At 38.2% G+C, this 27,262-nt stretch overlaps 1 protein-coding gene across 1 annotated transcript in view; it reads right to left on the minus strand.

The window, feature by feature from the left end:
* TRPS1 (transcriptional repressor GATA binding 1) overlaps positions 1-26,871 on the minus strand; it is a 254,651-nt gene extending 227,780 nt beyond the window's left edge. Inside the window, exon 1 of the mRNA XM_044914656.1 lies at positions 26,728-26,871. The gene's annotated coding sequence lies outside the window, so the exon portion shown is untranslated. The remainder of the gene's footprint in view (positions 1-26,727) is intronic.
* Positions 26,872-27,262: the final 391 nt, after the last annotated feature.

Consider the following 27,262-nt stretch of genomic DNA (forward strand, 5'->3'; position numbering starts at 1 on the left):
AGATGGAATTTGTTTTTATAGTAGGAGCACTCCAAAATCAGGTTGCTTTGAAGCAGAGATTGGTCCTCTTCACGTCCATTCCAACAATGGCTCTAAGACACGCAGCTGAGAGCCTGAAGATGCGAGCAAAAGAACAACCTGATGTGAGAATTTATGTTAAGGCCATGAAGGTACCTTTAGGCACAAGTCAGCACTGCATTTTTAGCCAAAATATCTGCCACTGTTCTCAAATTTGAAGTAACAGGCCTTGCAAAAAGTTGTGAGCAGAGATCTCCTTGTACTTCCAAAATCAACTCCTGGCAAAATTGCCTCTTTTTCAAGGTTGGATGAGAGAATAAAAAAGAGAAATGCTCGCACTTATACACACATAGTTACACACACACTCAAAAGATTACAGAAGCGTATAAACCCAAATCAAGAGTGGTTCTTGCCAGGGTTTTATCCTCTTCTTTGAATTTATCTTTATTGTCTCAATTCCTATAATAAATGTGTATAACTTGTCTACCTCACAGTTATTTTTTAAAGGGAATGAGAAAAGAATACAAAATTAAATGCATAAGACAATATAAACTGGAAGAGACTGTAAAAGGCAGTGCACTGAAATCATTGGCACACTCCCCACTCTTCCCCCGCCAGACTACAAGCTCCTCGTGGGGAACACACGGAGTGGGCAATTCTTCATTCATATGTTGAATGAAGAATGACATCGAGATGCCAATATCTATTGGGAGGCAAGAAGGATTTCTTCAAGTAAATTCACAATCATTACAAAATTTAAAAATAGAAGGCACTGAGCCACCTGGGTGGCTCAGTCGGTTAAGCATCTGCCTTCAGCTCAGGTCATGATCCCAGGGTCCTGGGATGGAGTCTAGCGTTGGGCTCCCTGCTCAGTGGGGAGTCTGCTTCTACACCTGACCTCCCCTCCACCCTATTCATGCTCTCTCTCTCACTCACCCTCTCTCTCAAATAAATAAAAATCTTTAAAAAATAAAAATAAATAAAAATAGAAGGCAGCCAAACATTTTTTAAGTAGAAAGAAAAGGAAAAAGTGAATTTGACTCTATTTCTCTTGTTTTCACTTTAAAAAAAAATCACTGAGCTCTTTCCTTTAAATCAAAGTTTGTTTACTGAAAACACAGGGTCAATCAAATAGTGGCAGTGGAATGTGTTGCCTGTTACTTCAGGAGGTAAGCACTGGATACCAAAGCATTGTCTTTCTAACAAAAGAGGGGCCCTTAACTTCTTCAAGCAGTCAACAACCAGTGAGAGCACCATAAGCATTTACAGTACCAGAACTCCTTCTTTCCATAGCCTGTCACCAGGGAATGTCTTAAACAATGGGAAGACTGGAAACTCTGATTTAACTATAATCTTATTTGCATCTCATTTAATTATCAACTTTATAATTGCTTTCAGAGAAAAAAATCGCCTTTATAAAAGGCATTTTGTAGAAATTTTTCATGATGGATTGCTAATTTTATATACCTCCCTCTCCTAATACCCAGCTATATATGTTCATGGGAAAAAGAGAGAGAGTCTCCCTTGTGGAATGATAAAACAGTATTCTCGGAACTGAAAAAGGCTATCTTCTTCCATGATGGAGAATATGCACTTTTTTCCTACATCACTGAAGAAGATAAGACCTTCTCCCCACTCCCGTGTTGCTCCCCATCCCTGCCTCTAAGAGTCTTTGCAAGAGCAAAATGATGAGCATGAGCTCTAAGCTTTAAAGGAACACAGTCAAGCCTAAGATTCAAAATTAAATCCACCAGTTTGTTACAGTTCAGAGTGGCATGGAAATAATCGTGCCAATATGAATGTGCATAAGAGACCAAGTCTCTGGGAAAGGCCTTGGAAATGAATCGTGGATAACAAATCCATCATACCAAAGACTGCCCACAGTACATGCTCCAAAGAGCTGAAAGCAATGCAACTTGACTTCATTTTCTTGACTCCTAAGGTGCCCACAACTGTTGAAGAATGCAGTCTATGTTCAAACTGGGAGTGGCTCTCAGTGAGAGGTAAACTGATGTACTGAAAACTAAGTCTCAAATACTCAAGGATAACATTCTCATTTATACCCACTCACCAGTTTACAAGAGGTAAACCTCTGAGGTTCAGCCTGACAGTGAGACTTATTTATTTATCCAGGTCCTTAGCATCAGGCAGTCTCAAGACTTGTTTAACTAAACCCGGTATTACTGCCTAACTTAGCGGGGGTAGAGTGCAGTGGGAACAGTCTGGATTCATTTGTAGTGAGTTTTCTGTATAACTTAAAATATTTTTGAAGAAATATGGTAAAGTGATTATCCTTCTGGAACTAGATCCACTGACACTGTCACATTAACTCACAGCTTGTTAAATACTGTGCAATCTTTCTATAACATTCTTTGTTATGAGACTAGAATCAGCATATGGGAATTGCTCTTTTCCTGCTAAACTGTAGTCATTACTAACTACTCATCTGTGACATGTACTCTTTCTTGTAACCAGGGATTTTAGCTTCACAAAATTTAGAAACTGCCACATTGTTTCTTGGCATCGCTTTCAAACATGACATCATTCAGATTTTGGAAAACTCCATTTTAGCAAGCACAGGAGTGGGTGCCAGGTTAAAGACTGCCCAAAAGGGGCAACAGGGTCTCCGCAAGGACTAACCACAGTTAATTCTTTCAACCCATACCTTCACATGCCTTTCATTAGAGACACATGGAATTACAATGAGCTCAACAAATACATTTCAAAGTGGGTTATCAAATTACCAGAATATAGAAATGGCTTCCAGTTACTGAAGATCAGTATTGAAACACAACTGTATGTGGAAATGAAAAGCTCTATATTCAATTTCCTTAATTTCCAAAGTCTAAAGCATGAGCATTTTTAAAGTATGCATGTACTTATTACCAAATACTACACACATATATGATAATTATAAATAAAATATAAATATAATACAAATATGAGCCCATGACTCACTGGAGAATACAAATAAATAGGGAACTGTCGAAATGATAAAGAAGTTTCAGAGAATTGGTATCACTCAAACCCCCTGACAATCTCACTTTGGAAATTCTTAAATAATTCCTAGAACTTCCTTCATTATTTGAAAACTTACATAGAGAAATTCTAGTTATTTCATCAACACACCTTGCAAGCCCCTAATATGGGACTTATGAATTATTTATTCCAAGTATAATTTGATATCATACTTGCCAACAAAAATTTAGGATCAGTGCTCTCAGTAGGGACTTCTTTGCTATCAAATAAAAAGCAATCCCAATGGTTCAATATAATTTCCCCTAGAAAAAAAGTGAATGACATTTCACGTATCCCTGTTGAGAAAATACTCGTAGCTTCTATCTCAAAAAAAAAAAAACAATCTTTAATTTTAATCCTACTGTTATTTCTTTAATAGACATGTTTTGTAAATAAATAGAATTTTTATTTTGGATGTGAAGAACATGCTTACTTCTTGAAAAGGAACAAAAAAGAGAACGCATACACACGCGCGCATGCGCACACACACTTAGCTTGAAAACTTAGGACATACGGTTGCAAAAGATGCCTCAGAATCACTGCACCGTGGCGCACAATGTACCGTGGCTGTGAAATCATGTGACTATTTATTATTCTCCTGCAGAAAACTGGGTGACCTCAGTAGTAACAAATCATTTTTATTCACCAAGTGTTTATAATCATGTGGCACATATCCCATATACGAAAACAAAGATAAATTCTAAAATATCCACAGAGAATCACAAAATATTATCTGTGAGAGACCACTCTTGAGGAAGGATGCCTGATGTATCCTGATGGACTTACCACGACCTACTGACAAAGAAGACAGCGATGAACTCTGAAGGAGAATTTGGTTAAGACTCACTCATTTTAAAGAAGAGGAAGAAATTTCATGAAATGAATACAAAAAGGAGAGCTCTGAGAGGAAATCTCTGCCTTTCAAAAAGTCATGTATTTAAAAAGCCATGTATTAAAATTAAGTACCAATGCACATACATTTTAAAATAAAAATGATGGCCTAGGTCACTCATGACCCATAAAATAAGGCACTGATGGACAATGAAAAAAAATACCTCAAAACCATTTCTTTTAAGAACTTTTACAATTCAGAATGGACTTCCACACCAAAGCTCTTACGGCAGAAATCCAACAGAAGAATGTTTGAATTAAGGGGGTGTGTGTGTGTGTGTGTGTGTATTCCTCCAAGCAAACGATGCCAACTAGTCTTCTGGAACAATTGGTGCCACTCTTCCCTACAACAGCTAACAGCCAGAATTCTACTCTGCACATATCCTAAATATAAGTTTTAAATCAAAAGATAAAATCTTAGAAACACCCATTTGAAAAGTTTAATAGACACTCCCCAAAGTTAATGATATATGAAAATTTAAAAGGTTAGAAACAGAACAATTATAATTATTATAATATTAATATTCACACAGCCCTTTGGCAATCACCAAACCTGTTTTACATATATTATTTAATTGATTTAACCCCCCACAATCTGTTCCCAGGTAGTACTGCTCACAGCCTGTAGATGGGAAAACTGTAAACCAGGGAAGTTAGACACTTACTCTAATTCTGATTTTATTCCAACTAAGCCACACCACAGATAGGAAAACATAGCTGCAACCTAGTGAGCTTCTAAATACAGCTGGACATAAGCCTATTCCAGACAATCATAAGTCCCAGAAGGCACAGGATGGCTGAAACTTCTATATTTTAATCTGTACCGTACATATCCGGAGAACAAATAAGCCTGGAATGAGGCCAAAGTGCTCAAATAAGAGAAATATGCAAAAAAAAAAAAAAAAAAGCCAAAAAGGTTAAAAAATATTGTGATGCACATTTCTAACTACTAAAGTAAGTACCTTCCAAACTCTAGGAATGGCTGCTCCAACAATAAGAAAAACATATGGTGGACTCAGTCTTTATTATTTGTATGTTATAACTAAGCTCCTGATGCTGTGACTTCAGTACCTTTGCTTTCATAGCGTAATTTCGTAGTTAAAAATTTGAGGACAGAGCAGTACTTACTAATAATTGGCTTAGTATTACTGATGTTTTTAATCATAAGATTACCATTTTCTTTTCAACATGCTACCCTAAAATGACCTTCTTTATTAAATCATTTCTTATATTTAAGGGTCAATTTGTCTTCAACAAAACAGCTCCAGTTTTATTCTGTCTTATGAAATAACTTATGATATCAACTTAACAAACACGCTCCCTAGGGAAAGCAGTACTAAAAGTTAATGTGTTAAAAGTTAAAAAGGAGCTAAATTTCCATTTTGGGGGGTAAATTTAAAATCAACTGAGGCATCAATATAAAAACCCTGCCCCCTACAAGATGCCCCCCACCTTAGATCCAGCTATATATCGCCTATGTTCTTTACATCAGTCATCCTAGAATCTTGGAGGCAAAAAGGAAGCAACTGGATATACATTATATGAACCAATAAAGTTCAGTCCTTTCGCTAAAACTTTCTTGTGGTAACAACTGAAGAACAGCTCTACTAAAATTACTGGTATTCCATGATATGGCCTTAATAATACGGGTTTCCGTATTATTTCCTTTCTAGAAAAGGACATAAATAGAGGGGGTGTAAAAAGCATGGCCTTAAAAACAATTAATTTTAAAAATAAACTCGATCATGTAGAGAGGGATAAAACTTAATAGGGATCCATGTACAGAACTGTTTCAAAATGTGTTCCTTAAGAAAACTATAAAGTCCTCATCACCAGAACACCAAAAAATGTAAGAGAAGCCTCAGCCACTGCAGAGAGGCTTCGTGTGCTTATAAAAAACTACTAAATAAAATTATAACCTACATTGTGACTTAGTGCATATGACTTTCTGATGTTTATTTTACTCATAGCTTCCTGAGAATGCAGGAGACACAATCCTTCCATGTACTCAAGAATGTCTGCTTAAGTAAATACACTCCAAAACATCAGAGATACCTGGTTGAAGCAGCTCCTTGAAAACGGTGTATGAGAAAGTACGTGCCAGACCGAAAAGCTAGTAATACAACAGTGTGTAACGAATGCAAAACCAGAACTTCAGTTATCTCAACGGGCGACCGTCTACAAGTTGCACACCGATCGCAGGTGAACAGTCCGATTTAAGGAGGAGGAAGTGCTGATCAACCCATCGCGGGTACGCTACGCAGGAGGAAAGGCAATGAGAACGTCAGAGCCAAGAGGGGCCAGCAGCAGAAGAGGAAGCAAGGGAGAGGCCAAGACGAGAGGGAGAGCGTTCTTGGGAGACTGCGAAGCAGGTTGGAAAGTGGGGAGAGGGGCGGGGAGGCGGGAGCCGCGGGCGGAGACGAGGAGCAGGGACGCGCGCGCGGCGGGCTGGCTGGGGCTGCCGACCCGGCCGGCGGGGCGCGGGGCGCGGAGGGGGGCGGGGGAAGCTGGGGCGGCGAGAGCGCCGGCGGCCGGGCGCGCACCAGCCACACGCAGGGACGCGCAGGCCGAGCGCACAGCCCGCTTCCGCGGGGCGGCCTGCGACAACACGCCCACAGCCCGGCGCCGAGCACGCGTGGTGGCTGCAGCAGGCCGGGGGCTCGTGCGAGGCGCCGCGAACGCCACCGACACACACAAAGCTCCTGTCGCCGCAGCTTCAAAGGCCACAGGCAGCCAGCCGGCAGCCTCCTTCCAAGACACCGCCAACTCGCTCTGACTGGAGCTTCTTGAGAAGCAGTTAAAAGGAAATGGAATCCTATTGCTGTTACTGTTCTGTGGCTCTGATTTTTTTTATTTCTCCTTAAAATAAAAGGAAAAAAAAAAAGCAGGTTTACTCTTGGCTTTTTCTTGTGTGACCATACTAACCACCAAAACACGCGAGATCTTTAAAGCTCATTCATGAAACATAAATCACTTTTTTAATTAATCCAACAGAGACAAAGAAGCTAATAGATAAGGGATTGGTTTGTATGACTAACCCAAACCAACCTTTCCTTTTAATGTTTTTGTAACACGCAGAAGCCAAGTCAGAATGCCACGCTGAGACCCCATTTGGAGCTGGGGCAGTTGTCCAGAAGCGCAAATAATTTAAGAAACACAAAGCCCTGAGGATTAACAGGACAGTACCACATCCCCATGTCATTCAACAACGTCCCCCTACAAGACTTTGCTGATCACAGCCTTTTTGCTGTAATGGAGCCAAGAAGACACAGTCAGACTAATAACAGATTTTTTTTTTTTTAACCCAAGATTGCAGCTACCTCTATGGAAAGAACACAAGTTGAACGTGAGTTATTACTAAAACCGGATTTTAAAATGTCACATATAAAGACGATGGTTTTATAGCTCTGAAAATGAACAAAGGTAGATTAGGGTTTGAGAAGAAAACAGACTGAAACAGCACGAGTCTGAAAGTCACCTAGTCTTTGAAACCCCTGGATTCTACAGCAACTGAAAACCCTGCTCACAGCAAATGGGAAGTGCAGCAGAAGTGCTTACCAAGCCTTAGCTCTCCAGCCACACTGCCTGGGTTCAAATCCTGGTTCTGCTCTTGCTACCTGTCCCAGCCTAGGCGACTGCCCTGAGAAACCTGGATGATAGCAGGTCCTCTCTCAGGTGGGGACAATACACTTAGCAGAGTGCTCCACAAATGTGACCCATTACACCATCATGTGAAGGTGGCCCCTCTGGGGAAGGACCCTTTGCCCTGTAAACCTAGCTCACCTAAGGCCTGTGGTTGCTCTCACTTCTCCTTAGTGACCAGCACTAGCTAGGCATCCACCAAACCAGTTGCTGCCACACGTAGCTCATTTCTATGCAAACTGTATCCAGCATTTGGGCAAAGTTTGCATACCCTCTGCTCCCTGATTTTCACAAGTGAAAACACTACCACCACCCGACCGACACATTTAATAACGTGCTCCTTCCCATCATTACAGGGCACCACACGGCTTTAGCAGATAGGAAGCTCGAGGGAGCACACACCGTCCAGCTGGCAAATAGAGGCATCTTGGGTGACCACTCCTCCTACATACAGTCTGATAAGGAACATTTTAATGGAGCCAAAACATGCATTTCCTTCCTCAATTTCTGCATTAGCAGACATGAGAGCTAGATAGTCATGTCAGGGATTATGAAACTACAATAAAGAGATTTCTAAGCCACCAAGACTATAAGAAGAGGACTACGTTTCGCCTACTCACTTTCAACCAAAAGTAGGCGCCCCTTCAGTTGTGGAAAAATACAGAGCATTTAAAAATTCCTACTTATTAACTAGAATGTACTCTTCCATGGAACTCTTTCTACTATCACTTAAAATAGTTGGTAAATTTCAGGCAGCTATTACTCTTAAAAATCCCCAACAATCCCCTTCAAAGGATTTTTTAACTTGCTGATAGACATAAGGTGACATCAGAAAAGTATGTCTGAAAAATGCAATTAGCTAAGGTTTCTAGGAAGCTTTGGAATGTTTTTGTTATTAAGGAAGAAATAGATAAATGAGAGTCCCCCAAGTAATGAGCTGTCCTAGAAGTAAAGAAATTCGTTAAATAGATCCTTTCCTTGATTTCTCCTTCATGGTTCCATGCCCATACAGATTGGGGAATGCACAGTAATAGCAAGCCTCCGTAACTTTCCAGAGCTGTTTAAGATAATATTTAAATACTTAACAGATTCATATACTAAATCAAAGGGACTTCCCAATTCTTAGATAAAAGAAAGATTTGTAGTTAAAAAAAAAAAAAAACTACAAAGAGAAGGCCAAGGATATGGTCTTTAAAAAAAAAAAATCCAAAACAAAAAAACTTCAAAATTGTTCCTTGGCTTTTAAAATGAAATTAAAAGTAATTAGTAAAAAATCAAACAATCAAAGAAGGCTCAGGCATTCTTGTTTCAACATGAGAAATGTCTCAGTAGCTCTTATTCAGTTATCACTTCATTGGCCGTCCCTCAAGGAGACCTGGAAATTGAAAAGAGCAAGGAGAGGTTGAATATCCTTCACTGCCATAAACGTGGGCATCCCGAAGCAGCATTACTTATGCTTCTGCTCAGCTCCTGACAAATCCTATTCACCAATGTCTGTGTTAGATTTCCCAAGGTCTTAATCTTCCTTGCTCCCTTAACATCCAAGCACTGGACCTCTCACAGGTAACTTTCACCATGAAGCCAATACATAAGCCAATGTCCTCAAACAATGGGACACAGTATTTGAGCTGACAAACATTCAACATGAGAAAGTTAAAACTACCCATTTCTGGCTCGTAACCTTGGAACCTAACATTGTTAACCTTCACGTATTCAGGGCACATCATCTATCACTTTGCCTCTTTGACTATTTTGTTGTAGCACAAGGTAATATGGGTTTTCAATTTCCTATAATTCACAAATGTGTTTGGGCCTCCCTTTACCTCAGCTTTACCAACACTGTCACACTTGGTTCAGTGATGTTAATCAATAAAAGAATTTGAAAGTACCCCGCAAAACACGGCAAATTAAGTTGTAACCAGCGGTATTATACTTTAGGGACGATACGTCAGGACAAACTTCAAGATGCAACATCAGATAATCCTTTATCTCGAGGAAACTTAACAACCCAATTTCACAATTTGGTCAATACCTAAAGGTCTCATGCTCTGCTGGCCAAAGTGTCCTTCCCCCATGTGCCAATTTAACGTAACACTTTTGAGAAACTACTGCATCTAAGGAATTCTAAAGGGGACAGAAATAAATTGGGTATCCTCTCACTCTCCCCAGACTTGCAATGCCAAGTAGATTCTGGTATGGGCTATATACAAAGCCACCAATAAATGGAAGCACAGGGCAGAGATGTTTTAAATCTAAATGACTGTAGATCTGAAGACTTCAGGAAGAAAAACAAAAGTCGACATCTGAGGAAGAGGTAGAGTTCCTACAGTTAAGGATGGATGAAAAGCATCTCAGAGAGGGAAGAACATGAACGAAGGCTGGTTTGGGAATGTTCCAGGACTTAGTACTACTTTGAGGATAGGACACATGGTATAGTACAGATAGAACTGGTAAACTGGAAACAAAGCTTAGAGTCCTGAATGCCAGGCTAATGATGATAAACAGATTTAAAAACAAGTACCTATGGCGTTTGAAGACTACTGATACTGAAACTCAGAAGCCAGGTGAGGTCTGGAGGTGAAGACTCTGGAGTTACTTCATTCAGATCAAAAGGTGAAAACACGTACTACCAAGGAAAAGTGCAGAGATGAAGAGGAAGAGTCAAGGACAGACAAAAACAAGTGTGGTAGGGATGCACTGCTCTGGGAAACCAGGCCAGGGGAGATACTCAACAGAATGGTTGGCAGCATCCAATCCATTGAAGAGATGCAGTCAGATAGAAAGACCACTGGGCTTGACTGCCATGAGGCCACTGGTGTCCTCAATACAGCGGTGTCAAAAGGAGGAACCTGGTAGATTTCACTTTGTTGAGAAATGGAGGTATACATGAAAAGAAAACCCAGATTCAAGATTTCAACGTTTTTCCCACTCTAAAGTTATTTTTACAGCTGACTAGGTTTATCTTTTATCTGAAAAAGGAGAACAGATTCCATATCTGGCTTAGAAACATTCTAATTAATAAATCTCAAAGTGCAACATTTTGACTTTGTGCCATGCCAAGTACAAGATGGAATCCATCTGGAAATAAATAAAAAGTAGTCTTTTGTTTTGTTTTACCTTGTATTTTTCTAAGCTTTCAAGGGAGCTATATTAATTATTTGTGGACTGTTACCTAAAATCAGTCTAGTGCTTAAACCATAACCTATCTCTCAGCTTCAGTAGCCATGTATTAGCTACAGAATTGCAACTGGGCTTTTCCTAGATTCTAAGAAGGCTCCATGAACAACTGTAATTGGATTAGAATCCAAATGAGCAGAAAATAAATGCCATGTAGCTACCTTCTATAAAACATCCAGGATAGTCTTTGTTTACGAATATGAGCCGTGAGAACAAGTATAAAACAGTTCAAGGAATGTTTGAGAAGGGGTTTACTAAATGTGGATGAATATATTAGCAAAGTTGTGATTCTGAAGGGGTAAAAAAAAAAAAAATTAAATGTATACTGATTTATCAGGAAAGCAAATCCCTTAGTAAGTGGAAAGGAAAAAAAATATAAAAACTCATCTTATTTAAACCTCATCTGGATGTGACCTGTTTTAAAAGCCAACAAGAAAGTACTTTCTGAAAAACAAAGCCCAGAAGTAAGAGCCACTTAAAATTTATTTTGATCTGCAATGCCAAGAGTACATGGTAAGGTTCCAATCTCTTAAAGTCAATGGAGAAAAAGAGATACTTGGAATACAGGGAGAGGACCAGTAGAAAAATAAATCCCAAAATAACATTAAGAAAAACGAGGACAATGTAAGCATCGATAGCACTTCCTATGGTTTCATCAAGTAAACATCAGGTGTTAAACTCTAATTAACAGTAGTAGGGTTTAAAAAAAAATCAACTACATAAAAAAATCAACTACATCATCAACTGCAAGAGGAAGAGGAGGGCAAAATCCTAGATAGTTAGGTAATAGTAATGGAAGTTTTCAGCCTTTCTCTGTACAGTACGCTCACTATACCAAGAAGGAGGTTTTGTGTAAGATGGTCACCATACTCATTAAGATGATTCCTCAACCCATTTTAGAAGAAATGCTTTTCAATATTAAAGATTATTTCATTACTCTCCCATGTAATTATTTCTGACTGAATGTGATCATTTCTCCACAGGCAAACTTTCTTATTTTAAAGCAGCCATTTATAAAGCGTTGTCACCTGAAAGAAACACCAGTAAAACAAAACAACCAAATTAAAAAAAAAAAAAAAAAAAAAAAGACAAGACTGCCCTCCGGCTAAGACACAAACCCAGACAAATAAAAGGCAGTCCAACAGGTATCTTCAGCTGGCAACTCAACATGAAATGGATTCAAGGGCAGACCCTGGACCAAATCTGGGGGTCTGACACACCTCCTGCTCCTTGCCAAAGACCCTCCTAGAACTGTCTTCTAAAACAGTCTGGGGGACGTCTTGGGTCCAACAGTTTTCTGCGTGGCACTCACCAAAATTCGTTAAAACAGAAATGGAAATAAGAGTGCCATCGGAGGTTGAGGAAGCATCATAAATCTCACTGATGAGGGGAGTTGCACCAACCTTTAGATTATATAATTATTAGAAGTGAAAGATAAGAAGAAACAAGACATTTAAGTAAAATACACCTCAGATGTCTAAGACGACAGAGAATTTTTCCTGCTTTTCCCAATGCGACAGAGCAAATGATTAAAATTAGCTTGACTTTAACCAATAAAGAACTGTTAATTGTATTCATATTACACAGCGGGGTCATGGATAAAAATGTAACTTTAAAGAAATTCTGAAAGACAAATAAAGGCATTACATTTATATTTTAAAATATATCATTTTTACTACATTTAAGCTGAAATGTATCATTCAAAAGACAGAATAACAACAGCATTTAAAATAAATGAAGTTCCTTATTATTCTTTTGTTAATTTTTTTTTCTAAATGCTGAGGAGTTTATTAAAATGCCATGTATGGTTTCTCAACCATGTTTTAATAACTAATTGCACATTTCAGGCCTAATCTCACAGATGCTGTCTATAGTTTTCAACCTGCCAAGGGGCTTATGGCTGTTATGAATAAAGAAAAGTCCAGTTTCTTGGAAGATAAAAAATCCTTAATTCAAATGGACTGTTTTTATTTTTAAAGTTGGCCTCAAAACAGATAAATGTTGGGAGCTATTTTAAACTACTAAACTACAGGGAGAAGAAGAATACAAACTAACTCCTTATTAACGAACATTTTATAACCAATTCTTTACCAACTGAATTTTATACACATGAATCTAAAGAGGCTTGTATTGTTCAGGGGTTTGAAAGAGCATTAAGCCTAAATTTTCTGCAGTAACTTTTTAACTTTCAGGATGACTTCTGGATTACACATTTGATTCCCCTATTGTCATAAGGTATTGATAGAGAAATAGCGTGAAGGTACCAACTGATTTACTACATGATCAATTCCCCACTGCATATGAATAAATGCTATTCTAATTCTATTCTCAAATCCATCCACAAAAGGAAAAATGAAGAGTAGTGAATTTCATGTATTAGGCAGACTTCCTCCACAAACCTCACACCTGTCTAGTGTTCTATGCAGAAATGGAGATAGCGACCAGACATGGGTTCTAAGCTCAGTTCTTTTTCTCAGTAGCTGTGCGATCATGGGAAATTTCACTTAACTTCATCCTTAGTGCTCTCCTTTGTAAAGTAAGATACTTCTGCTAGAATCGATAGTAGCTTATGTCCTCAGCTTCTATCCCTCAAAAGAAAACATGATCCTATGATCACTATGAATAATACCTGAACAAAAGAACAATGAAGAACCAAAATTTAAACTTGAGTCATAGATTTTAGAGGGACCATGAGAGGGACGTTCAGTCAGTAAGACAAGTCTCATTAGCCAGCTTCCACTTTTCCTCAGCAAAAAACTGTTCAAAGGCTCTCAAGCCTAAATCCACATTTCCACGCGTCCGTGGGAAGCAGAACGCTAGACACTCTTGCACACATGATGAAATGTGCCCATGAGCAAAGGAGATGGGGGCCAGGTTTTAGAACACAAGCAAAGAGCTAAGAGAATTCTCTTGCAGGCCACGCAGTTCACTCAACATCTGACCTCAGACAGGTGATTAAATGTATTCTTCTGCTCATTTTCTTTTGTACATGGTTTTATTGACGGAACCTAAAGAAATAAAATGCATATATTACTGGGCTCAGAAAATCTGCGCATATTTTTATATGATCATGTTTTGTAGAAACCGATTATTTCTACAAAGGTTACCCAAATAAACCGCACTTTCTGGAGAAATGATCTATAGAATTGTTTAATTCTTTACCAGCACCCAGGGTCTTGGAATTAAATCTAAAAACACCGTCCTAGCTCTTCCATTCTATTCCAAATAGGTAAATTTTTTTAAATTATTTTTTCAGAATAACACATCAGACATGACTTGAAATCATCCCATTAGCCCAATTCCACAACATGCTTTTGATTACACTGAACTGGACCAAAAGTTTTGGCAAAACGTTCACCTGATATCAGAGGAACCAAAGAAGGAGGTGGTTGGTTGAAATGTCTACATTTCTACCAGCAGAGACACCAAAATACTATGAAATACACTCCACTAGGAGTGGAACTAATGCGCTCTCTCAGAGTCAATTCCACTTCGAGAGAATAGTGTGGGTGATGTGTTAGGGATACTATCTAGTTCTTTGGGGCCTGATGCATTCGTTGCAAACAAAAAAATTTTTAAATAGTCTTTAAGACGAATGTGCAGAGCTGTTGCTTCTTTATAGTAGCAGCCTTATTTGTTTTACACATAACTATAATTTAAGGATGCCAATCATTTTAAGCAAACAGCTTGCAAAAAATAAAATAAAATAAAATAAAATGTGGGCAAAACCAGAGAAAATCATCTTTGTACTAAAACATCCTTTACATTAAAATATGTCAGGTTAAAGCAGCCACTGTACATATAAAGTAAATTTTAACCCTGTACGCTGACAGTATTTTATATTTTCGTATTCATTGTGGAGAATTCCACAAGACTGTCTTAAATTAATTTCAAAGCTGGTTAAAATACTTTTTCTTTCTCCTTCAAACAAATTTTTAGACACAAATTGCCTAAGACGCAAATGAGAAAAAAAACTAAATGTCATGTTATTTTACACCATTCACAATTTTCGCAATTAGAATAAATACATGATTTTCAAATACCACTCTTCTATGAAGTAAAAATGAAAGTGTGCAAATGACCTAAGACAGGATTTCTCTGTAGTGACTCCTTAGCAATGACCACAATATCTTATCACAGAAAGGTGTGGCTGGAGAGCTGAAATTACTGTTCTCTCAATTTCTGATGCATCAAAATGGGTTTCTGAAAAGAACACAAAAGGAAAAAGTATACAAAATAAATGCAAAATTAATTTGCATTTAATGGTAAATAACGAGGGTTCTATAAATAAGAAAATCTTAAAAAGATGAAGTTTTCCCTCTCCTTTCGGAAAGGCTTAAAAAAACAAAACTAAATATTTCAAAATCAATGGACTTCAAGCAATCCAAGAGAATTTGAAAAACATGTCTCTAAAAACCAATCCAGGGCGCAGGATGTCAATTTGGAAATAATGGAAACATATTTCGCTTTAAAATTCGAAAATTTTTCAAAGACAAAAATTCAAGTTAACATCCCAGTGATTAACTCAGGGACTGCTTAGCCAAGAACAACTTTCGGCACTTAAAACATAAAACTGTCAGTTTCCTCTGCTTGGAGACAAAACATACAAAAAGCAAACATCCACTGCTATATTTTCCTAGACATGAAAGACAGAACTAACTTTTATAAAAGGTGATCACTCTAAGTATTTCTACCTATTATTATATTTATGCCATAGCTCCTAAAAATCAGTTACAAATTGCAAACCTCAGAACCATCATTAGTAGATGGCTACTATTCTAGTATATTACTCCCTAAATCTTGGTGGAAATATAATCATTTATTGAACTTCACTAGTAGAGCTCAAGGCACAAATATGTTAAACAGCCTGTGCTTGATATCATTGAATATAAGCTACTATAAACAAGTAAACCTCTTTACTAAAAAATCTCAAAGAACTGACAACATGATATGTGGCATTGTATTTCTTACAAATCTAAAGCATACTGATGGTGAGAATAATTTAAGTCCTCTCTTCCCTGAATTAAGATACATTCATATCAAACATCATCTGTGATCAAATGGCCAAATTCATATTTATAAACTTGGAATACAGAGTTTGGTGAAAGCACTGAGTAACTAACATTGTCTTAATCTTTCTGGCAGAAATATGTCACAGTTGGTGCTTACAATTGTTTCAAAATTATACCACAACTTTATTTAATTTCATTCAATGCATTTCCTCATAGAAATGGAATGGCAAAGGCCTGTTGAAGAGCAAACAACAAAAGCGTATTATTATTTTGTGGTATACAAGTTTCTTCCTCTTCTTATACTGCTCTCCCCCCACAAATGTACATACTATGAAGAAATGTAGGTAAACACCCTACAGCTAGCACATTTTTCCACTATAAGGAGAAATCTTTATTCCTCCTTAAACTGAAATATTAGATCCCAAAGAGGAGGAAAAAAATGGTAATAAAGCATAGCCGAATAATCCAGAGGAAGCATGCTTGCTCTCAGCATAATTTTCTTTAGCATCCTGAAAGGAACGACATCACGCTGTCCGTGATCTCTGCTTACTCCTCTGAAAACCATCCAGAGGATTTTCAAAAAGGAAAAATTCTAGTAGTGCTTTCAAATGCCAAATTAACTTACAGGACTTCCAGTCCTGAAGGAAAACAGCACAGTAGTTAGCACACCAGAAGCTAGAGAATGCTTTTTGTCACGCAAAGCTGGAACTGATGAGTGTGACCCCGATGGGCTTTATCTAAAATTCCCAAGTCCCACAGGCAAAGAGGTCAAAGTGTCCTGTGTCAAAATATATAAATAAATAAAGCCATATATTTCAATAGTTCCTTACGTTATAATGGATTGTACAGTATCCATATCCCCCTTCTGTTCATACACACACACACACACACACACACACATCCTTCTAAATAGCAACTGAACATGACACAAACAAAAAGGAGGAAAACCTGCTTACACTTACATCTACCCCCCTATTTTCCATTTCTATTCATTATTGGTCTCATTTTTAAGTGTTTATTATTGTCAATGATACATTGAATTACTCGGGGAGTAAGAAGAGCATATATATACATAATTAAAAATTAACAATGATGTATTGAACACTTCTTGGAGTAAAAATACATGATAGGTATGTACACAAATACACACAAATATGTGTAACACTGAAGAGTTAAATGTCTGACAAATTGAACATGCAAGATCATGTACACATATTTATACATAAAATGTGTACATTATGATTTTTACTATCAGCCTAAAATCTTATAAGTGACAGTTTTCTTAGTTAAAGTTTATCAGGAGACAAAGAAAAAGCAAAATGTAAATAATTAGGACACTCCTTCAACAACAGAAATTGTCTTAAGAACGGAACATTTAAAAGTAGAATAAACGGTAATGGGATAGAGAGTTAAATAAAGAGTTCACAGTCACTGAGGTTTAGATGACAGTGAGTTAGTTTCTTATAGTAATTTACCACATCTTTCATGCAATGAATGTAATGCAAATTTGTCCTGAATGCAATTCTTAGAATTTGCTAATAAGTTACAGAAAATAATGTGTCATATTACTCCTTGCTTGGATGTAATTGCTTCCACTGGCCACTTGTACCTAAGTTATTTTCCAAAACATACCTAAGTTTGAAGAACTGAGGTGAAAATTTTGCAATAATACTTCCAGTAATAGGCTAAAGACGGTATTAAATATAATCACTTGTGTTTCTTCAATTCATAATCAAATTGATTTATTAACATAAAAATGCAGCTGCCAGATACAGTAAACACCCGATTTTAAAAGATCTCAAAGGTATATCCAGGAACAGTTGATAAAAGAATTATTAATCACTCAACAATCGGGCTAACATGTCGCGAGAAAAATTAGTAACATGGGCCTTGATTAAAATTAATATATATATGATCAGTCTTAACTTCCCCAGTTGAATGGTATTTTTAAAAATCACAGTGAGTGAGATTCTCTTTCAAAAATATTTAATGGCATCATAAAGTAAAGCTGAAATAAAAACCAAAATCTCTTTCAGGAACTTTTTTGTATGTTCAGAACTACTTAAGAATATTGAGAGAATAACAGGCTGATGTACTTATTTCTACATCTTTCAGAGCTAAAGATGAGGTCTGGATAATGACATCACAGAGAAGTCACAAGGAGAAGTTAGTTTTTAATTTGTTTTGCCAATCTTGGTCTCATTTCAGAACCAAAATTATAATTAAATTAACCCTCAAATAGGTGTTGGGATACATCAAGTAATTAAAATGAATATTACGAAGGTTAAAGTCATTTAAAAAAATATGTAATATGTTAAAATTCCTTTCAGTGCCTGTAATGAGAAACATTCTATACGAGTGAGAATATAGATATGTGTATGCACATGTACGCACTAAGTTAATATGAAGTCACAAGTTCATATGCTGCACTTGTGCATAGCTTAGAGAAAATAAAGCTAAAACTAGATTAGTAATGCTTGATCCCTTTGTACATGAAGTGTATCACGTAATAGAGAAAACAGACACCACAAAGACTAACTCCTGCCCTATATATTTACACTATTTAGAGATGTCTCTGATCTCAGACATAATATATATTTCTATACGGAAAAACTGCAATACTGATCCACAAGAATCCGCTGAAAGCCATATTGTAGAATCTAATCAAGAAGCACATGTTATATTAAAAGTATTTGCTGATTAGTAAGTTTCATAAATTCTCTCCAGATTCTACAAGTAAAAAAGCTCTGAGGTTTTGAAATCTTTTTTATCTTTTTTTTCCTACAGCTAAAATATATTTAATGTCTAAAGAGCAGTTGTGGTGTATCTATCATCCTATACTGGGTTCATTCTAGGTTATTCTAATAATTCTAATAATATTCAAATAATACATTATTAATGTTTTTTAAAGCTTAGGACATACACATTAGATACTATGAATATGTTTATTATTTTTCATAATACTATACTACTCACTATCATGAAGACAAAGTGATTAACAGATAAAGCAATTATAAATGCAAATAGGAGAACCATGCTCCCTTCAAATAAAGGAAAAAAGAAACAGAAAATAAACTATGGGCACTTGTATATTTCTTTCTAATACTATCTACTATAGAAGGCTTAAAGAGCTGACAATGAGTCATTGTTTATTCAAATGTTAAACAAATTGAACATATAAGTTAACTTCTGAGTTAGAAGTATCTGGAACATTTTCCAGAGCCTATTTTGACTGTGTCAATTACCTAGATACCAAAGTTGTTGTATTGTGTTGCTTGATGAAATAGGACATACAGCAACCCTCAAAACCAGTATTACAAGCCTGGCAAATAGCATCACATTGGGGTGACGCACAGAATCCATCACCCTAGGGAAAAACGCACTGGGTCACAGTACGGAGTCTTTACATGTTCCATATTATTTCTACATAACGTTTTGGGATAGAAGAGTAAACTATAAAGTGCTACCCCATAAACAGATATATTCAGAAACAGCACTCTCACTTAACTGCTCCTCTCAAGAGAAACAAATGGGACTTTAAAAAATTTTTCTTCAGAAGCATTTCTGAAAATATGGTGAAATGTGGCATTTTGATTTATAGTTTTTTTGTCATTTTTAAAATTGCTTAGTAAATTCAGAGCAGATATAAGTATTATGATAATGATGACTTCACTAGGTTTAAACTCTATGCCCATTTCAAACCTCTAGACTTCATAAAGTAAGTCATGTAACTCCTTAAAAGATTCATGTTTAAAGGGCAGAGTTCATGGTTTCACATAGTAGAATCCACCATCAGGTGTATCTGCCTATTATCAGTCCATGTACATTACATCCATACAGCACACCCACAACAGCATGCACACACACCAGCAATAATGTAAACACAGTACAGCTATCATGGATATTGCAAGCATTTACACCGCTAGCTTTCTTCTCATATCAGAGGTATCCTATCAGTAACTACCAAAAAATTACACAAATCAAAATAGGTTACCTTTGTTCAAACAATACTGCAGTTCATTATACAACAGAAAGTGTCATCCTTAATGTCTCAGGAACCAAGATAGTGGTAGATTCTTGGGAGCAGAGTGGTGAGGAATGGTTTGAGGCAAAACTGAAACATATTGTTTAAGTAAACCTTAAGGGGAGGGGATCATATGCGCAATTGATGGATTTTTTTTTTTTTTTTTTGGTATCATCTCCCACAAAGCCTCTCCAACCCCTCCCCACCACTGAACAGTACACACACTGCTGATATTAAAGGACTGGGGCTCGGAACACCACCTTCTGCCTTTTTTTCCTTCTTGCTAAACTTTATCACTGTTCCCTCAGTTTTGAAGTAATAAACTGACATTCATTAAATAAAAATGCAATGACACAGAACCCCATAACGTTAAATTTATGTTTGAAAACTCTGTGAAAAATAAAGTAAGACTGACTCTAAGATACTCTCACCATGCTTGATGCAAACAACTTACAGCTTCAGTTCCTAAAGTTTTTCCTGACAAATCCATAAGTAAAGGATAGTTAGCAAAGAAAGAATGCCCCTGATTTGAACTAAAGTCTTAGCTCTCACAAGAAAAACTGAGAAAGACATAAGGTAAGTCAAAACTGTCAAATTTCTATGCAGAGAACACGTCAACTTCCCTGAATATGCGGAATACTTTTATAATTGTAAAAGCCTTAACAGACATTTTAAGGTATCTCCGTGATACCTAATTTCAGGATGTATTATTTTTAAAATACACTCTGTGTAACGAAAAGGAAAACAAAAACTCTCAAAACAAATTTGGGGTTAAAAGCCAAGTCCAAGACAAGTAACCATAAGATTTAAACCTTACGAACAATTCACACCAGCAACGTCGATACTCAGTCCTGGCCCACCAAATGGGGCGGAGGGCCCCGTTTCTGGGTGGAGTGTCTTTCCCCAAGGAAGGAAAACCTGGCACAAATCTTTTTGCCCTCTGAAAAGATTTTCCTACTTGCCAGCTTCTGAAGTTGCCCTGATGTCAATCAACATCACCAAGACGTCTCTTAACTGGAGAAAGTTCTGTTTGCCTGTGTAAGATCAGGAAAAGAAAAAATGACGATTTAAAAAAAAAAAAAAAGGAAACTAAAAATACTGCGTGATAAATAGGGTTAAAAAATTATCATCTAAAATTGTGCGAATAAAAGAACCACCAGTAGAAACAAACTGACCTTAAAATTAACGCTTTCAATCTTAAAATATATTTTTGTAAAGTTTCATCTATTTTCCTTCCTCTGCACATAAAAATGATTAATGTCACAATTAAACTTCCACATTTCAGGCTCTTGCTAACAGGTGTAGCATTCTTTATATAAACACATTCATTGACCTGTCGCCATTGATGATCTTAATTAATTCATCTCAATTGAAACAAAAACAATGGTTTTTTTCCAACTAAGAAAGAAATCACGCAACACAAATACCCACTCTCCCCAAAACCCAAAAACTGTTTAAGTTACGGTAACCTGAAATGCACCAGCCATCACAGAGAGCAATTGGAGAAATCCAGCAGTGCTCAGCAGGAAAGATTTTTAATAACAGATTGAAAAACAAGAATAAAAATAACTGCATCAACAGAGCCTTTCTTCCTCAGGCCACAAGCCCGTTCTTACTTGAACTTTAAAAAAAAAAAAAATGGCATTTTGGCCACTAAAACCAATCCAGAACATTATTAAAAGTTAAAAGCTACCAATTACTTCTGTCTGTTCTTTTAAAGCAAAGTTTGGCATTACGTCAGTTGGTTTAAAGAAAACAAGAAAGAGAAAAAGAGTAGGAGAGAAAGTTTCCTGCTTGTATAAACTAAACCACCAGGGAAGGTGTCTAGCCACTTGTAAAGTATTTACTGCAGGTTTTTAAAGAGCTAGAAACATTTTAAAAATTAGAAGTTTTCTTTCTTATTTTTAATGAAACATGCTTAGGAACAAAAAGCATACCCTTAATGTCTTTTGGGGGGGCATTTTGATGTTATTTGTATTTCAGTTATAGCTTTGAATCAGAAAATGATTCCCAATGATGCTTCAAATTTGAAGTGCACAGATAATTTCATCTTTGTCTTTGCTACTTGGATTTGTGCTCTTAGAGAAAAAAAAAGCGGGGGATGGGGGGATGACAAAAAGTCGACATTTCTACTACAATAGCTACTATAGCTTCAGCCACCAGTCAGCCTTCTTCTCAAACTAACAACAATTCATATAATTTTCATCCATCGATCCTTCCCCAAATTCAGTGAAAGAGGTCTCCTTAAGCCCAAAGATCTCTTTCTAAACTAAATCCAGTTCTACATTATTATATCCATCACAGAACCAAACCAAAGACCAACGAATTCAGTTCCCAGGGACCTGAAAACCACAAAGTGATAGGAAAACCCTAGAGGTGACCATAAAAGCAACATTAAGGACAGTATTTATAAAGGTCATATATAACTAATCCAATATCCTATACAAATAAACAAACAGCCTAAGACCCACTCACACTTGGGGATAAATTTTTAAAAGTGGTTATTCCCTCTACAGCTCTGTTCGCTACTGAACAGTAGTACAAAACAACACTTGGCATTTTCGCATATTTACTTTAATCCACTGGTTAAAGCTTGAGGAAGACAAATAATTTTGGTCATTTAAAAAATTCTGCTTAGCTTTTTTCAGTGGAAATAACTGCAAAGTGCGGTAGTCTCCCATATACCTGACAATCACCAGGAACTTCAGAGAATTATATGAGATTTCTACCTGGCAAAGGCTGTAAGTTTCTTCATATTTTATCTATGGGGGACCCTGCAATTCCATAAATTGTAAAACTATTATAGTAACAAAGAATTCATTACCTTCTGTACGATGATATCAAAAGCTGTAGTTATCACATAGATAAAGTAAAACGACGTCCAGATATGCTGTCATTGAATTTCCCCCAAATTTCAATGAATAATAAATAAGGTGGATGAATGAGTAAACAGGACTCAGAACTAGTTATCCATGGTCCTAGTAGTTATAACCAGCAAAACGGGGAGAGAGAGAAACCTGTTACCTGACAGCTTGAGCAAGGATGAACAACAGAAAGCAAGTCCATAAAACTCTCCTGTTTTTATCAAATTGATTGTAACGTGTGAGCTGCGATATTTGGGACAGAACTGTCTCAGTTTATAGTTTTCTGTGCCTGCCAAAAACAGATGCAGACTACCACACTAGCTGTCCTGCAGAAACTAAATTAAGCAAAGGCAAATACCAAGTGGAAAGTTGTCAGTCTGCTGAATGAATGGCTTCATTTTACACACCAGAGACTATCTCAATAAGAATATGTTTTAATGTGCACAAGTCATTTTATTTTAAGTGCATCACTTATTTCAAAAATAATAATTTTCCCTTTAAATTAATAATAAACACCTGCCCATAACTTTCTTAAAGTCTATTTTATTTTACACACAGTAGCATAGTGTTACTACATTATTGTTTGCTACCCAAGTAGTGAAGTAAAAAAATAATTTCTATATTATATGCATTATAAAAAAACATCTGAAGGCCAGTTATCGATATCTGTGCTCATTTCAAAGTCAAAATAAAGTTCTGGCTCAAAAACAATTTTCTACCAGTCTTTTTAAAAATTTCAGTAACGCTTATTTACTTCCACAAAGAAGGTAAGAAAAGAGTTTATTAAAACTTAACACCTTTTAGCATATCTTAATAGGAATGTGCAGATCATTAACAGCAAATTGTGATCTTTATTTCTCTCTCTGTACACACACATACACACACACACGCACACACGCGCGCACACACACTCACATCAAATAATAACAGTAATAGAAACATCACTGAAATACTAAGATCTTAAAAGCAGCTTTTCCAGAGATGCATCCATTTCCCTGTTTTGAAGGTTTTCCTTATGAATGAAGATTCCCTTTTGTGTATTACAGAGTCCTATACTCTGGAAATCAGAGTAAACTCAGGAGTAGTATGTGACTTAAAAGAAAAGTAAAAATAATACTGAAAATATGGAAGAGGCATGTGCAACTCACTTATGACTAACACACTATTAGAGATTATAACCTGTTTTCAAGCAAAAATTTTATTAAATAATTTAAAACACTAATCATCAGAATGCTGAGCTCTAAAACCAACCTCAGACCTCACAACTACTCTGACACCTTTCTCCTTACTTTTCATGTTACCTTTCAGAGACAAAGGACAACATCTAAATAGCAGCAGACTCCCCTACAGCGTCCAGAATTCAAAGGAGTGACAAACTTTTTTTGTAAGGAACTTGCTATGTCCCACCATTTACTAGGAGAGGGTCAGACTTGATTATTACATGTAGGAAAGTATTCTACACACATATATCCTAACATATAATAGATATATTGGGAAGCCGTAAACATCAACTCACCCATGGCAAATAATACTTTGCCAACTGAGTATTAATGAAGTCTCAGAATGTTTCACATTTAGAGAAATCAAATCATAATGTGGCATTAGAATTCTATCTCCCCGTCAGGAGTTTTATTTTCACATTGTTAATATTCAAAAATAAGCGTCCAACTTGAGCACGCTCGTGGCCCTGTCTATTTAACTGAATCTAGAGATGTTTTCATCCAGGGGTATAGCTTTAAAAGGAAGTTATGAAATCTGAGGAGAGATAAGCTCTAAGAACAGTATGTTTGACTTGTTAAGATTAAGCATGTCATTAATAAACTTTCACTTAAAGGTAAAAAAAAAAAAATCCTCAAAATGTTGGTATCATTTCCAGACTGTCCTGTCAGCATCACAACTTACAGGAAACGCTTCATCTTCCCATACAAACCCTGTATTTATTCACAACCCTAGCAGACTTGGGGGAAGAAAAAAAAAGCCCACACCATTTTAGAGCGAGTTTGCTTTTTTACATTAACCGGTGGAATATCTGAGAAAGCGTCCTAAGCAAATGAGCAACATGTAAGAAACTTGACAACAGTGAGCTCAGAAACTTTCATTCTCATTTTGTCCACGTCAAGAACTGGCCGCCGCATTACTTTCCTTTGCTGCCCCTCGCATTTTTAACTCTGGCAGCCTTTTCTAAATGATCAACTTTTCCTAAAACCAGCAGGAAAGTAACATGATGCCAGCAAGATCCATAGGTTTTTAACTTAAGAGCTGGACGACTTTAAAGAGTGGTTAGAGGTTCCTATAGTATTTTTGCTTTGAACAATCAAATTTCAGCCAACAACCAGGCCTAGAGTTATCATTTCTTTATAATTCTCTCCCCAGCCCTATCTGGAGATCCCTTTGTACCTATTTTCCCTCTCAGACCCTTCCCTGTTCACCTGGTGCATTTACAAAAGTTCAATGAATCTACAAAAGTTCAATGAATCGGCCCAACTTCTCTGCGATTTCACTTCTCGCCTACGCTTCTCACTTCACTTACCTCACTTAAGACTCTAGCCCTGATTTTCCAAAAGAGGATAAGGAGGAATATTCTATCATAATTTTGATTCATCATTAAAATCCATCGCTTACTCAAAAACTTTCAATAGTATCAATTCTGAGGCCTAAAAAGATATGAGGAAGTAAAGCAAGACCTCAAATTTAATCAGTCCAAGATTCCCTCTGCAACCCACCAGTCCTTCTTGCCTTCTAACTTAAATTGCTTTAGAGTCTTAAGGCCATAAAACGGTTACTGACTTCCCTGGGGAAAGGGGGGAAACACCACCATCTCACACAGGTACTAACAAAAAAGCTTTCCCAGCCACAAAAACAGCTTTGCACTTCAAACAGCTCCCACCTCCGCCTCACCCTCAAATTATTCATGGGGTCCTATAATCCTGGAGTTATTTGAAGGGACAGTGATGTTTGCCTTGGCATTTCAAAGATGCGTTTCTCTGGAACCCAAACAGGAACTAGACAGAAGGCGAAGCGCCCGTCCGCCTGGACGTCCCACCGCTGTCAGGCATTTAATCACCGTCCAGTGTCCGCTGACCCGCGACACATGGCGCATCATCCGCACCGCAGAGGAAGTCTGCCCCTTCCTCAGTCCCTACGGAAGCTCCTGGGCTGCAAGGCCCTGCCACATGGCACGGACAGGGCACAGACCCCTCGGCCAAGCTGCCCTGAGCCGCGAGAGGCGGGTGCATCAGGGGATGCGACACCCTCCTTCTCCAGCCCAGCTGGGCCTTTAAGGCAAAAAGTTTGAAGCCTGGCTTTGCAAACTCTTCAAAGCCAACGCCAGTCCTGCGCTGTTTTCCCACTTTGGGGACCACACGAAGGCCCCTCTCTGAGACCCTCCCAACCCTCCCAAGTTGGCCCGACTTACTACTCTGCATGCTGGTGCCTAGTCTGCTCCCCGCTTGTCAGGAGCCCCAGAAAACTTGCAGCAGCGGCGGCGGCGGCGGCGGCCCCTCGGGTCCAACCACCTCCAGCTCCTCCGCTGCGCCCGGTAGGAGAGAATTAAAATCAGCCAGAAAGAGACAGCGAGGGGGAGTGGGGCTGCGAGGGGGAGGGGGCACCGGCCTGAAACTTCTTTTTTTGGCAAATGGGGATTTGTTTTTCCTCCTCCCTGGCGGCTGAACTTGACCCTCCTGACTCCAGGGGCTACTGCAGTTGAAGTCGCTCGTTTCTAAGGCTCAGTTGCCTCAGACCCACCAAAAGGAGGAGAGGAAGGGGGGGAAAGAGAGCAGAAGAGAAGAAAGAAAGAAAGAAATCACACGCGCAAAAAGGAAGAAAGAAAATGCATGTGAAACCCGAGAAGCCTGCGCTTGGCTTTCTGCACACTCTCCCTCTGCTTTTTTTTTTTTTTTTTTTTTCAAAGAAAGTCACTTTTAATTCCCAGGGCTCCCCGCTCGCGATCGCCCACATTTTGCGCACACACGCGCGGGCGCAGCACTCGCGTCGCGGCGCCCCGGGCCCGGCCGAGGGGCGCCCGCGCCCCCCGTACCCCCCGCGGCCCCCGGCCCCGCGGCCCGCCCGGGCCCCTCCTTACCTGTTGATTAATCGTCAAGAACACCCTCGGCAGCCCGAAAGATGGTGGCGCGGCGGCCAGAGCCATGAACCGTCTTCTGTTGTTTGCAGAGTTGATCTTGGATTATTGGGGGGGGGGGAGAAAAAGGTCTTTCCTGCCTCCCCCCCTTTCCCTTCCCTCCCCCCCCTTTATAAAAAAAAAGAGAGAGAGAGAGAGAAAGGAAATAGAGCAAGGATGTGCCCGGTGCCGGGTGGAAGAGGGGAGGGGGTGTTGTTTTTTTTTAAAAAAAAAAAAAAAATAGGAAGGCGAGAGAGCGATCGAGAGGACGCGGGGTCTGGAGAAACGAGCAGCACCAAAAAGAGGACGCTTGAGATTGCAGTGAGATCGGGTCTTTATCAGAAATGTTATCGCTTGTCAGGACCTCAGTCTCCGCGCATTACGTCAGTTTCAAGACACCAACACTATTAATATCAAAGGAGCCTTCGCGGAGGAAAGCGCCACCCCAGACCGAGCTCCCTTAAAGAGACAGCGCGCGTCCCCGCGCCGCCGCCGCCGC

Source organism: Neomonachus schauinslandi, chromosome 4, assembly GCF_002201575.2.
Source record: "Neomonachus schauinslandi chromosome 4, ASM220157v2, whole genome shotgun sequence".
NCBI lineage: Eukaryota > Metazoa > Chordata > Mammalia > Carnivora > Phocidae > Neomonachus > Neomonachus schauinslandi.